At 41.7% G+C, this 14408-nt stretch overlaps 1 protein-coding gene across 1 annotated transcript in view; it reads left to right on the forward strand.

Annotated features, from left to right (window-relative positions):
- Positions 1-1464: 1464 nt before the first annotated feature.
- Positions 1465-14408, forward strand: part of GLRB (glycine receptor beta) — a 247734-nt gene continuing 234790 nt past the window's right edge. The window contains exon 1 of the mRNA XM_082243467.1: positions 1465-2124. The gene's annotated coding sequence lies outside the window, so the exon portion shown is untranslated. The remainder of the gene's footprint in view (positions 2125-14408) is intronic.

Raw genomic sequence — 14408 nt, forward strand, 5'->3', positions numbered from 1 at the left:
TTACAGTACTCACGACACTGCTTTCGTGGAAACTTCTGCCCCAGCAGCTCGACTTGGTCCTCAGCACTCTGGATCCCTCTCTCTGCAGCTCAGCTCAGCTCAACCTTCTGTCCTCTAGGCCGATCGGCCAAGGACCTTTTCATACGCTGACAGGAGGAGAGACAGCCGTCACCCTCCTCCTGGAACTCTGCTTCCCGAAAAAGACACCCTTTCATGTGCTCCCCTCAGATTTATACCCCATCCCAGGATGCATTGCGTCAGATTCTTCCCTCTGGGATAGATACAAGCCCTGGTGTGCTATTGGTCAGGTTTCCTCCACTGCCCAATAAGAGCCCTCGTTGGACAAGCTCAACAGATACACCTGGGAACACATGACAGCCTAGCTGAACAATCAGACCCCCCTGATAAGCAGGCAGGGCTCCCCTATGGGTTTTCCTAGCACCTACCTAGGAGGGTGCTATATATATATATATATATATATATATATAGATATACAGTAAACCCCCGCTCCATCGTGGTTCAGTTTTTGCGGTCCCGGTATATTGCGTTTTTTTTTGTAATGTTATTTTACTATATAAATCATTAAAAATGAAATATTTTTGTGTTTTCCATAGCTCTTGCTATGTCTCTCAGTATCTTTTATGTGTTCAAATGAGTTTCTATTGTTTTAAAAGTGTGTTTAAAGACCTTAAAATGCTTTTACACGTACAGTGACAGTAAACAAAACATGCCTACAATGCATTTTAATAGGGTTTTTCTATTTCGCGGATTTTCACTTTTCGCGGCTGGGTCCGGAACGTAACCCCCCCAATGGAGGGGGGTTTACTGTATATATATATTTATATATATATATATATATATATATATATATATATATATATATACTGTATATCAATATATATCAATATACTGTATAATAATATTAATCAATCAATTTATAGACAAAACTGCTGATAATATAATTGAATTAGGCTGGGTTCACACATATGCGGGCACGGTTTCAGTGCGGCAGCCCAGTGTAGTTCTGTTCAATGATTCAGGCACAATTCAGGTAAAAATTTCTACCTGAAATCGCACAGGAGCCTTTTTAAAACTGCACCGCGCAATTGTGAATCAGCTCCATTGAACGCTGGTCTGATTCACATGTTATGCGAATTTTATGCATTTATAAACACATCCAATTCGCATATATGTGAACCAAGCCTTAAGAAATGTTGCAACTTCCTAACTTAAAATTGAATTGACTTTAATAACAGAGGCATCCTAAATTCTTTATAGAGGAAGTGTGTGTCTCCCTAATATAAATGACATTGTTCTTAGCTTCCCTCTGACATAGGCTTTGAAAGCAATAGAAATGCATGGCTACGAAGAGCAGGTAGCGGTGGTCCTGCAATGGGTAATCATCTATAAAATGATGAAGGGAAAGGATGCTGCTATTGTATTATGCCTTCTTCTCCCCCACAGGTCTGTCTATGGACATCTCCAGCATTCCCTCCCCAACCCCCTCCTCCAGAGCACTAACAGCTGTCTGCACAGGGCTCACACACAACAAGAGGAGCGTGACTACTCTGTACATTCACATCTCCACACACAAGGCAGACATCTTCATTCTGTGCAGCAGGAGAGGAGAGAATGGTGTGATCCCTCCGCTGTGCTTCCAGTGGCAGAGGGATGAAAGGGATGATGCTGATGCTGCTGCTGCTGCACTTGCTATGCAGCTAATGATTAATTGCACTGCTCTGGGGCCTTTACTGCGCATGCTGCAGGTACACACTGCTCCTCCATCTTAAGCTTCCTGCAAATGCAGGCACCAGGACACAGCCTTTTAATAAATAAAGCAGCCAATCTTGGCGCCTTATTTATCTAGCTTCCATCGCTGCAGCTGGGAAAGCTACGGAAAAATCACGTTCCTATTTACTGAACGAAGAGCCAGCGACACCGATGCGATATATGGGCTAGCAAGCTGTCCGGAGCTTGGCGATTCCCCCGAGGACACAGCCTCCATCATGCACATCTAAAGGGACCTTGACTTCTTTTTTTTTTTTTTTGTGGATCCCAGGAAAATGATGGATATTTACAGGGAGGTCACTTGTGTCTGAAGGGAAGCTGTGAGTAAACCTAAGGGTGAGTGTTGCTTTTAACCCCTCCTTTCTTCTCATTGGGTCGTATTTGAGTACATGTATGCCTTATTGAACACGTTGGTACAGTAACGCCTCTCTTGAGATTGGGGTTGCGGTGTCTGTTTCTGGCCAGGCAATAGCTGCAAGACGCAGCAGGGGAGGTGGAGGAGAGGGGGGGGGGGTAGCTTGGAGGCTACTGTCATTGTCCTGGAAACTCAATAAAGTTTTACAGTGCTGAAGATGTACTGCAAGTACTGCTGGGATTTGTAGTCCTGTTCCAGCTTGGTTTGATGGACAGGCTAGATGTCACAGTAGGATGCTCGTTGGTTAAATGCTGTTTCCTCTCAGGCCTTTAAATAATGATGTTTAACCAATTAAATTGCATCTTTTTTTTTTTTTTTTAATTGTATTTTTATTGAGCAATTTTAAGAAACAGGTACAAAAATAAATCCCAAAGGGAAATTTTTAAACATTAATAGAAATACATAAACAAATGAGACAGCGAGGAGCCTAAATCTTGCGGAAAATATGAAAGAGAAAGAGTTGGAAGAAAAGGAATTGCATCTTCAGTATAACACGTCTCCGGAGATGTCCCCAATTTCTCTACTGGCCAATATTATAACAGAATCCTGATGTATCTGAATGGGAAACTTATTTATTTATTGCTTTCATCTGTTTATGCTCTTTGGACAAACCCATAATACAGCATGTCATGTACGATGACCTTAGGAACACTAGTGAATTGTCTTTGTAAATGGTTAGAGAACATTGGCAGCAATGCTGACCATGCATCACCATGGACCAAAACACTTTTTTTTTTTTTCATTTAATACACATGACTTAAGTAAGTGAGGCCGTTTTTACAATTTACGGTAGCAGAGATGCCGTAAATTATTGAGAATGACGGGAAATCAATGTGATTTACTGAAATTCAGTGAAAATTGAAAGGTCTGCTTAATGACAGTGCTTCAATACAGAGAGAGAGCACTGTGCATTATATTTCTGGGGGAATTAAGTATTGCATTGCATCATGGGTAAATCACATCAAAGGCTTGCTTTGTGGACGTAAATGTAGTAGTAGTAGTCAAATAACAGTAACACACACCTATCAGATAAAATTGCATGTGTTTGGTAGAGCACTGTTGGTTTAATTTTTATATTCATGTTACTAAAGCTTTCCATACATTATACAATTTTCTTCTTCAATTTCCTTTAGCTATGTAGTGCAAGGGCCTTCCTTAATGCATACAAACTGAAAGTGTTTAGGTTTGACCTTGTATTGTATGGTTTTGGTAAATCTAAAGGAAAATTGTACAAGAAGATTGTATAATTTATGACCAGCCTAATGTATGTTTGGCAGCACATTATGCTGATCTTTGTGTTTCTGCAGGCTCAGCTATTGACCCGTGGTCATGTACTTGGAATCACATGCCTGTAGAGAAGACTGTCCTGGCTGTGTACATGTACCAGATTACAATGTTGTATCTAAGTATAGTTATCATTTTTTCTTTTTTTTCCGAAAACAGAAATTGGTAAAACATTTAATGAAATGATGTCTATATTAGGCTTACCTCATACACTGCAATTGCATTGTACAACTTCCTGTAGATCTACCATGTAGTGCAAGGGTCTCATTGGTTGGATAGAGATTGATCAGGTAGGTCCTGGGTTTACATACTTTTGGTAATTCTAAAGTTGACAGGAAAAAATTAATATTGGACCTGCAATGCCATTTCATATTGGGGTACACCTCCATCCCAATTAAATGCATATAAAAAGAGAATTGCCCAGCGGGACTTTATATGAGGTGGACCCAATAGTCATGACACTCAATGTTGAAATATATCTGGTTTATTGTGTAGAACCAATATACAAAGTAACACAACATGAATGTTTGACATACACAAAACAGAACATAGTCATAAAAATATTAAAATGTCTTGTAACAGTAACAATATGCACATCAATACATATATCTTGGTAACTCGACGCACGTTTCGTGGGTCGCATTGCCCACTCGTCAGGAGTGTAAGTGTGCAGGCAGGTCTGGAAAGAAATTAATATTGTTATAAACATGCAGGGTTGGTGGCTATTGGAGTATGAATACTCAAAAAGTAGAACCCATGTGGGGAGACAACATACTCACAAATATTATTCAACATTGAGTGTCATGACTATTGGGTCCACCTCATATAAAGTCCCGCTGGGGAATTCTCTTTTTGTAATTCTAAAGTTGATTGTACAGATATTGTATGATCAGATGTGGTGAGTTGTGGTGAGTTGATCCAGATGTTGGGTCTTTTACTAATGGAATATTTTATTGTGTTTATTTTATTCATTTATTTCTGGTTTCACACGGGCTGTCTGATCAGGTCCGCCTATCAGTTTTTCAGGCAGACCTAATTGAACCATCCATAGCTCTCTATGGAGCTGTGAATGTCAGCAGACACCCGCCAGCATCCGATCCTGCCCGCCAAAAACAGCAGACCAGATCAGAAGACAGACGGCCTGTTTTCCTCTGATAGCCCCATAGAGAACAGCAAGGCTGTGTCCGTGTCCGCTCTGCATAGTGGAGCAGACATGGACCTGTCATACTCCTGCTCAGCAGGGAGATCCCCTGCTGAGATGGAAGATGTGGACTACAAGGAATGCACGTGTGAAGCCAGCCTTAGGCCCCTTTCACATGGACTTTCTGATCGGGTTCTCCTGTCCGCCAAAAACAGCAGACCAGATCGGAAGACAGTCGGATGAAAACGGACAGACGGCCTGTTTTCCTCTGATAGCGCCACAGAGAACAGCAAGGCTGTGTCCGTGTCCACTCTGCATAGCGGAGCAGACATGGACTTGTCATCCTCCTGCTCAACAGGGAGATCCCCTGCTGAGCAGAAAGATGTGGACTACAAGGAATGCCCGTGGGAAACCAGCCTTAGGCCCCTTTCACATGGACTTTCTGATCGGGTCCACCTGTCGGTTTTTCAGGCGAACCTCCATTGTTCTCTATAGAGCGGTGGGTGTAAACGGACATGTGTAATCTAATCTGATCTGATCCACCAAAGAGAGACGTTCAGTGGATTGGATCGGATAGCAGTTGGGTGTAAACGGACAGGCAGTCCGACTTCCCTTAGAGGAGAGCAAGCCGTGTCTGTGTCCATTCCTAATCCGTGTATCATTTTATGATTTTTATTGCAAAATGATAATACATTATTTTGATATCTCTAACAAAGTTTGCATCTCTTTAAATAATCACTACGCGCTATGTATAAAAAAAAAGAAAACACACTCAGATTCCTTTCTCTCTACAGATTCTGCTAAGGCAAAGTGAAAAAACTTTTTGCTACTAATCTGTATCTTAGCCTGATACAGAAAAATGTAATCTGATCTTTGTCTGTATGTCATGCTGATCAGGTGTTTTCAATATTTTCTGAGACTCCATTCACATCTTGGCATCCTGGATCACGAGCAGAATACCTGCGATTCTGCCTGGGATCTCGGATCACAGCAAATCGCAGGATGTCACTTCCAATGGCACCTCAAATGTGGCAAAATTTTACAGTGATTGTTGTCCGACGAATTGCGGTAAAATTGCACGCCTGTCGCCCAAAACAATTATGCAGGTCCCATCCGACTTTGGCTTCTTCATTGTTCTCAGACAGGACTCAGAAAGTGGTGAAGCCACAAGCAGCCAGACAACTTTTCAATGGCAGGTGAGCAATGGCACCCTATATGTTTCACAGCTTTAGACCATTTCCAGGCAATGTATTTAGTCAGTGAGCTACAGTGTTTCTGCAAACCCTGCATCTGTACTAAAACGAGAAAAGTGTACCTTTAAGTGGAACTTAAACCTTCTCCATAAATGTTACTTTTTTATATGCCACTTACCTTTGATACATTTTTATGCAGGATAAACATACGCTGAAGTCAAGTGAATCCAGCATTGTCCTTTTTTCACTCATCACTCTTCCGCTGTACCTCCTGTCCCATGCTGCCATCATGAATCTCCCATAATTGGAAGCTGGCTGTCTATTTCTTGTTTGCATAGTTGGCCCCCTGATAACGCTTGCTTGATCCCACATATGCGCAGGTTTACCCCAGGGCTTGAATGGGATTCAGGCTCCACAACTTCCTGGGATATGTGATGTACAGTCAGGTCCATAAATATTGGGACATCTACACAATTCTAAATCTTTTTGGCTCTATACAACACCACAATGCATTTGAAATGAAACAAACAAGATGTGCTTTAACTGCAGACTTTCAGCTTTAATTTGAGGGTATTTATATCCAAATCAGGTGAAAGGTGTAGGAATTACAACAGTTTGTATATGTGCTTCCCACTTTTTAAGGGACCAAAAAGTAATGGGACAATTGGCTGCTCAGCTGTTCCATGGCCAGGTGTGTGTTATTCCCTCATTATCCCATTTACAAAGAGCAGATAAAAGCTCCAGAGTTCATTTCAAGTGTGCTATTTGCATTTGGAATCTGTTGCTGTCAACTCTCAATATAAGATCCAAAGAGCTGTCACTATCAGTGAAGCAAGCCATCATTAGGCGGAAAAAAAACAAAACAAACCCATCAGAGAGGTAGCAAAAACATTAGGTGTGGCCAAATCGACTGTTTGGAACATCCTTAAAAAGAAAGAATGCATCGGTGAGCTCAGCGACACCAAAAGACCCGGAAGACCACGGAAAACAACTGTGGTGGATGACCGAAGAATTCTTTCCCTGGTGAAGAAAACACCCTTCACAACAGTTGGCCAGATCAAGAACACTCTCCAGGAGGTAGGTGTATGTGGGTCAAAGTAAACAATCAAGAGAAGACTTCACCAGAGTGAATACAGAGGGTTCACCACAAGATGTAAACCATTGGTGAGCCTCAAAAACAGGAAGGCCAGATTAGAGTTTGCCAAACAACATCTAAAAAAGCCTTCACAGTTCTGGAGCAGCATTCTATGGACAGATGAGACTAAGATCAACTTGTACCAGAGTGATGGGAAGAGAAGAGTATGGAGAAGGAAAGGAACTGCTCATGATCCAAAGCATACCACCTCATCAGTGAAGCATGGTGGTGGTAGTGTCATGGCGTGGGCATGTATGGCTGCCAATGGAACTGGTTCTTTTGTATTTATTGATGATGTGACTGCTGGCAAAAGCAGAAGGATGAATTCTGAAGTGTTTCGGGTAATATTATCTGCTCATATTCAGCCAAATGCTTCAGAAATCATTGGACGGCGCTTCACAGTGCAGATGGACAATTACCTGAAGCATACTGCGAAAGCAACCAAAGGGTTTTTTAAGGGAAAGAACTGGAATGTTATGCAATGGCCAAGTCAATCACCTGACCTGAATCCAATTGAGCATTCATTTCACTTGCTGAAGACAAAACTGAAGGGAAAATGCCCCAAGAACAAGCAGGAACTAAAGACAGTTGCAGTAGAGGCCTGGCAGAGCATCACCAGGGATGAAACCAAGCGTCTGGTGATGTCTATGCGTTCCAGACTTTAGGCTGTAATTGACTGCAAAGGATTTGCAACCAAGTATTAAAAAGTGAAAGTTTGATTTATGATTGTTAATCTGTCCCATTAATTTTGGTCCCTTAAAAAGTGGGAGGCACATATACAAACTGTTGTAATTCCTACACCGTTCACCTGATTTGGATGTAAATACCCTCAAACTAAAGCTGAAAGTCTCCAGTTAAAGCACATTTTGTTTAATTTCAAATCCATTGTGGTGGTGTATAGAGCCAAAAATATTAGAATTGTGTCCCAATCATTATGGACCTGATGGTATACGTATATCTCAGGAGGCTGTGGGTAGCTGATATAAACCATCCTCACCTAGATGACTTGTGTGTGTGTGTGTCAGTGTGTGTGGGTGTCGGGGTCACGCTAATAAAAAAAAGGTAAATGGTATTTGCTGAAAAAAAAAAAAAGTCTGCAATTGTGAATAAAGAAGAGGGTAAGAAGGAGAGGAGAGAAAGTGGGATTCATGAGTGGAGATCAGCTCTATATTATCTGGAATATGCTACAGGCAGAATCCATAGAGCACCTCCTTACATGCTCATTAGAGATGTTATTCTTGTTGCATGTGCTTTGTAACATCTTCTCTATTTTCTCTGTCATTAGATATGCAAGCTTAAATTGGTAGTAAACCTCAGGTGGTTTAAAAAAAAAAATTCCCTTTAAGGCTATGTCATTATGTACTAGTCTGCATCTCATTCTAGCATATTATGAGAAACTTACCTCAGAACGAAGCCTTCCAGCACCACCCTGTCACTGCTGAAAGGACTGACATCTTCTCCTGGTCTTCCTTCTGGCTTCTACATGAGTGGCCTGGAGGCACGATGACGCCATTCCTGCGCATGCGCACAGCTGCTATTTACAGCAAGGGCTCTGAAGGTCCGCCACTGTAGAGCACATGCGTCGGTGATGTCACTGGCTGCATGCACTCTGAATATCTCCTAAACTGTGCAAGTTTAGGAGATATTCACAGTACCTACAAGTAAGCCTTTTTATAGGCTTACCTGTAGGTACAAGTGGTGTAACAGAGTTTACTACCATGTTATTGGTAGCTGTTATTAAAGAGAAAGTAAACACTCCTCAGGAAGTTGTACCTATAGGTAAGCCTATATTAAGGCTTACCTATAGGTACTGTAAATATCTCCTAAACATGCACCGTTTAGGAGATATTTACCTTTAATGCAGCCAGTGACGTCACTGGCGCATGCGCTCTGAAGGAACGGCAGATCGTGCCGTTCCTTCAGAGCCCTGTGCCGTGACCGTCGGCTCCCGCGCGCGTGCGCGGGAGTGACGTCACCGCGGCTCCGGCCAATCAGATGGCCGGATGCCGCGATCCCGGAAGACGGGCGACTATACATGTCGCCCGTCATACAGGTAAGCGGACGGCACGGCGGGGGCTCGTTCTAAGGTAAGTATTTCATAATGAGCTAGTATGTGATGCATACTAGCTCATTATGGGTTTCTCTTTCAGGATGTAAAGAAGAGAAAAAAAATTTTTCTCGGTGTACAACCTCTTTAACTGCTTACCACTTAAGCTTGCCATAAACGATTCCGATTTCAGCAGAGACCAGACAATATTCTAACCATGCATGGGCAGGCTGAATGCACCCAAGTTGATTTACAGGCAGCCTGTTGGATTTTACATGCGGTGGTCAGTGGTGGCAGGAAAGAAAATGGCTCCAACTATGGCCAGCTTTAATTCTTTTACAGTCAGTCTATGATACCCACTTTCCTCCCTGTTCTGACAAGGGGTACAGACCACTTCTCTAGGTCATCTGTGGCTGACTCTCAGGCAAGAAAAATGGACACGCAGCAGACTTCCTTTCTCAATAAAACTTTATTGATCATATAATCACTTTCTGCCCACCTTGGTTATTGGTAATAGTCTAGCTGGGTGGAAAGAAATCATGTGTGCAATCAAGTTTTATTTTGGGTGGAAATGTGTTGTGTAGCCTCCAGTTTTCTTGTATTCTAAAGCCCCGTACACACGTACCGATCGTCGGTCCGAATGATCGGCCGTCTTTTGTCCAGGGCTGTCGTGTCTGTTGAAAACTGCAAAAGACTGCACACGAATTTTGTCGGCCAACAACAGCCGACTGCAGAAGTGATGTCATGTAATGGTTAACTTTCCTGGTCTTTTTTCTTTTCTGAGCATGCCCCTTCTTGCAAATTTGCTGATTGTCGGCCGAATTCTGTACTGACTGGCGAACATTCGGCCGTTCTGGTGTTGGCCAACAAAAATTTTAATGCTTGCACGACAGATTCTTTTCGGCCGAAAATGCGCTGTCGGTGGTCGGAAGCATCATACTAACAAGCCTACAATCGGCCGATCGGTCGTCGGCCGAATCTTTACTGACGAAAATCGGTACGTGTGTATGGGCCTTAAGACTTTCTCTAAGTGGGACACAGCTAGACGTCTGCTGTAATGGGCCATACACACTATCAGATTATCTGAAGACTTTTGTCTGCAGACTTACCAAAACCATATAATATGAGGTAAAACCTAAACACTTTCAATTTGTATGCAATCCGGCAGGCCCTTGCACTACATAGAAAAGGTAAATCTGAAGGAAAAAGTCTTCAGATAATCTGATAGTGTGTATGGCCCTTAAGTGTATTTGAGAATTTTACTGCATCACAAGCATTAGTCCTCAGATGCTGTGTTTTCAGTGTGCATTTCTATGGTTCATTTTCAGTTTGCATTAGAGTATATACTTATATAGTAGATGTAAAGCCAGTTAGTGCAATTCCATATAAGCTTTAACTAATAATAATTTTAAAAGTTGTTTCCAGTCTTTCTAAAAATGTAGCTTCCATTAAAAAAATAACTGCTGATCCTGCCATGAAGGTCATTGTTCAGGCACTTCCTATTATGAGCTGACAACTGCATCCCATTTGTACTCTTTTGGCCCCTTTCACACATACGGTCCGTTCAGTTCATCAGTTCAGTCATGTCAAAATGTATCCGTTTTTTTTTTACATCCACTACCAATGCAAAAATGGATGAAAAACGGACCATTTGTCCGTTTACATCCCTTTTTCGTCCGATCTGTTTTTTTGACAGATGAAAAATAGGGCATTCATCCGTTTAAAAAAAAAGGACATTGACGGAAGCGGATGAAAACGGATGTTAACGGATGATCATGCGCTGTAATCCGTTTTTACATAGAGATGCATTGATGTCCGGTTTTCATCTGTCAACGGATGGATGAAAAACAGACAAACGGACCGTATGTGTGAAAGGGGCCTCTGTTTTCACCCCACCACACCTGTTGGAGATTGCAGTCCACTGTGCTGAAACACATTGCACAGACAAGGTCGGCCCATTTTACTTTCAGGAAGTTTACAGCAATTATGTGTAGATGACCATGCAGTGCATGTAGACAGGAAGTGGCTGAAATTAACTAGAGGGGATTAGCAGAACTGAGATGCAAAAAAATTTTGAAAACAGCATTTTATAAAAATAAATAAATAAAATAAAACATACAAGTTCTTTCTGACTTGAGCAAACAACGCACAAAAATAAGAGAGAAGAAAAAAAGTGGGGTTTTGTAGGCCAAAATGAGATGGTCAGAATATAACACAACACAGCGGATAAATTAAAAACGCATGTTTATTCATCAATGTATTTGCTTAAAAAAGCATGTGCAAGCATGCTCTGAGGACGTACATACATATAACACATAATGACATAGAAAAATTAAAAAACAAAACACAGATCAAGATAACCGAGTGGTGGGTCTCAAATAAGAGAGGTGGAAATGGTCCCTGCGCAGCTAACGCGTTTCGCTTGGTTTTGCTTCTTCAGGGCTTAAGAGACCAAAAAACCAACTAGTGTTCCTTCATGTGTAAGATCACAGGGCAGCCGGCAGATCCATGGATGGACTCAATTAGTATGTAAGACATGGACTTTATATGGGAGTATACTGGTGATGAAATGGTGAATAAACCATAATTATGTAAACAAAATATTGGGGTGCATGTGCGTGTATTTATACACAAAGCACACGTTATATGAATATACATTTAGATACCCCAACTTTGTGGCCAAGATACCATTAATTCACCATATCCATATCAATACATTTATCCTCATAAGGAATATTGTGTAGTTAACCAGGCAGATAGCTATTTAATTATTCTCAGGCAGGTGTTCACTCCCTTAGTCATGATGGAAAGAAAAGGGAGACCGAGGGATGTCCGAGGGAGTAGTGGTGAGCTCCTCTTAAAGGACAGTCCTCTTGTGTCTGTGCTGAGTAATCTGCTGAGTTTGAGTTTGCTATGACGTTAGAGTTTGGTGGAACTACAAGTGAACACATAACTAGTCCAGTATACAGCTCTAATCACATTACTAACAATAGGAACGTATATAACTGTATAAGGGCTCTTTCACACGGAGCGGACCGCATTGCGATCCGCTCCGGCACTTTTTTTTTTTTTTCACAGAGCGGATGACATTTGTGTCATCCGCTCCGTATGTCCGCATATCATCCCATCTGTTTGCGGATGATATACGGACATAATGTATGTCTATGGGCATTGCGGATGTCAGCGGATGACACCGCTGACATCCGATTTTCCTTCCTTTTCATTTTTTGAACGGAGTTAAAATAGGGTTCTGTTCCGTTCCAAAAAATGGAACAGAACTGAAAGGAAGAAAATCGGATGTCAGCGGATGGTATTCCGCTGACATCCGCAATTCCATTGACTTATATTATGTCCGTAAATCATCCGCAAAAAAAATAGGATGATTTGCGGACATACGGAGCGCCCGTGTGAAAGGGCCCTTTTCCAGACAATTATTGGCCAAGACTCTTGATGAGTGTGAGATTGGCTGTGATTGGCCACAAACTCCTGATGGGTAATAAAGTTTAACTCTGTGCTTTCTGGTTTCAATTCTGCTGTGCCTGAGCTTACCTTACAGGCATATAAATGAATCTTACAGGCATGTTTTCTTTTTGCTTTTATGAACATAATATACATCTGTTATATGACATCCAAACATAAAATCACAGTAAATAACTGCTTTTGTCTCTTACATATAAACGTATGCACTGTATTGAGGTTTTTAGCAGGTCTAGCTGTATATGCATGTAGGTCATATTAGCAACCTAGTATAAGGAATAAGTCCTGCAAGCGACCCTGAGGCTCTAAATCGATCAGTTATTTGCCATAGACACTCCACTTCTCATAATAGTGTGCTTAATTGAAATAAATATATAGTGCTGCGCAAATAAAAAATTATTAAATTAATAAATTAATTTGTGCTTAAATTATTAAAAACCCAAAATATTTATATGTGACATAATATTAAAGTGCCAATAGTGCTAATAAAGTAGTAAATATAATATAATATAATACTCATAGAAAAGAGAAAATATATAGATATAAAAGTCCAGTGTGCAAAGTGCAAAAAGCCAATAAACAAAGTCCAAAATGTAATCCTAAAGTGATCTGTGCTCCCAGAGAGAAGTGACCAGAGTGTCACAGTGGACAGCCAGCCGTGCACCCCCTTGTGAATGGGTGCTCACCTCAAATCCTTAACCGGTTTGAGGTGGCCGGGGCTGACCGCTGCAGTATATGTACTTGCGGCGGTCAGCCCCGGCCAGGCAAAGTGACATACCGGTACGTCACTAGCCTGTCACTTGCTTGTGAGCCAATAGCGGAGGCGCGCGCCCGCCCCGGCTCGTTCCCGGGGAAGTCCGTGCGTGTGACCGGCGGACCCGATGTCCGCCGGTCACTCGAGATTGTCCGCCGTGAAGGGAGAAAGGCAGGCGGCTGATGTAAACAAGCCGCCTGTCATTCTCCCCTGTGTAGGAATGGTGATCATACGGTTCTACTATGTAGGACCGTTGATCACTGTTCCTACACTAGTAGCCATGTCCAATCACAGTAAGAAGCACGCCCCTAGGGACACACTTAACCCCTCCTTCCCCAATAAAGTTAACCCCTTCCCTGCCAGTGTCATTTTGCAGTAACAGTGCATATGTATAGCGCTGATTACTGCAGTAATGTCACTGGTAACCCCAAAAGTGTCAAAAATGTCAGTCAAGGGTCCGATCTGTCCGCCGCAATGTTGCAGTACCGCAAAAAAAATCGCAGATCGCCGCCATTACGCGTTAAAAAAAAAACACCAAAATGACAGAAATCTTTCCCTTAGTTAGTAAACGCAATAACTTTTTCGCAAACCAATAAAAATACGCTTTTTGCAATTTTTTTTTTTACCAAACATATGTAGCAGAAAATTAATTGGCCAAAAATGTTAAAAAATTTAGATTTTTACTTTTTTTTCGGGAATTTCATATAAAAAAATTTGAAAAATATTGTTATTTTTGCAAAATTTACGCTCTATTTTTTGTTTATAGCGCAAAAAGTAAAAATCGCACCAGTGATCAAATACCACCAAAAGAAAGCTCTGTTTGTGGAAAAAAAAGGACGTCAAATTTGTTTAGGTACAGCGTCGCACAACCGCGATATTGTCCGTTAAAATCACACAGTGCCGAATCGCAAAAAAGGCCCTCGTCAGGAAGGGGGTAAAATCTTCCAGGGCTTAAGTGGTTAATTATTCTCAGGCAGGTGTTCACTCCCTTAGTCATTATGGAAAGAAAAGGGAGACCGAGGGATGTCCGAGGGAGTAGTGGTGAGCTCCTCTCAAAGGACAGTCCTCTTATGCCTGTGCTGAGTAATCTGCTGAGTTTGAGTTTGCTATGACGTTAGAGTTTGGTGGAACTACAAGTGAACACATAACTAGTCCAGTATACAGCTCTAATTAC

The sequence above is a fragment of the Pelophylax lessonae genome, assembly GCF_965119305.1.
Source record: "Pelophylax lessonae genome assembly, chromosome: 1".
Classification (NCBI taxonomy): domain Eukaryota; kingdom Metazoa; phylum Chordata; class Amphibia; order Anura; family Ranidae; genus Pelophylax; species Pelophylax lessonae.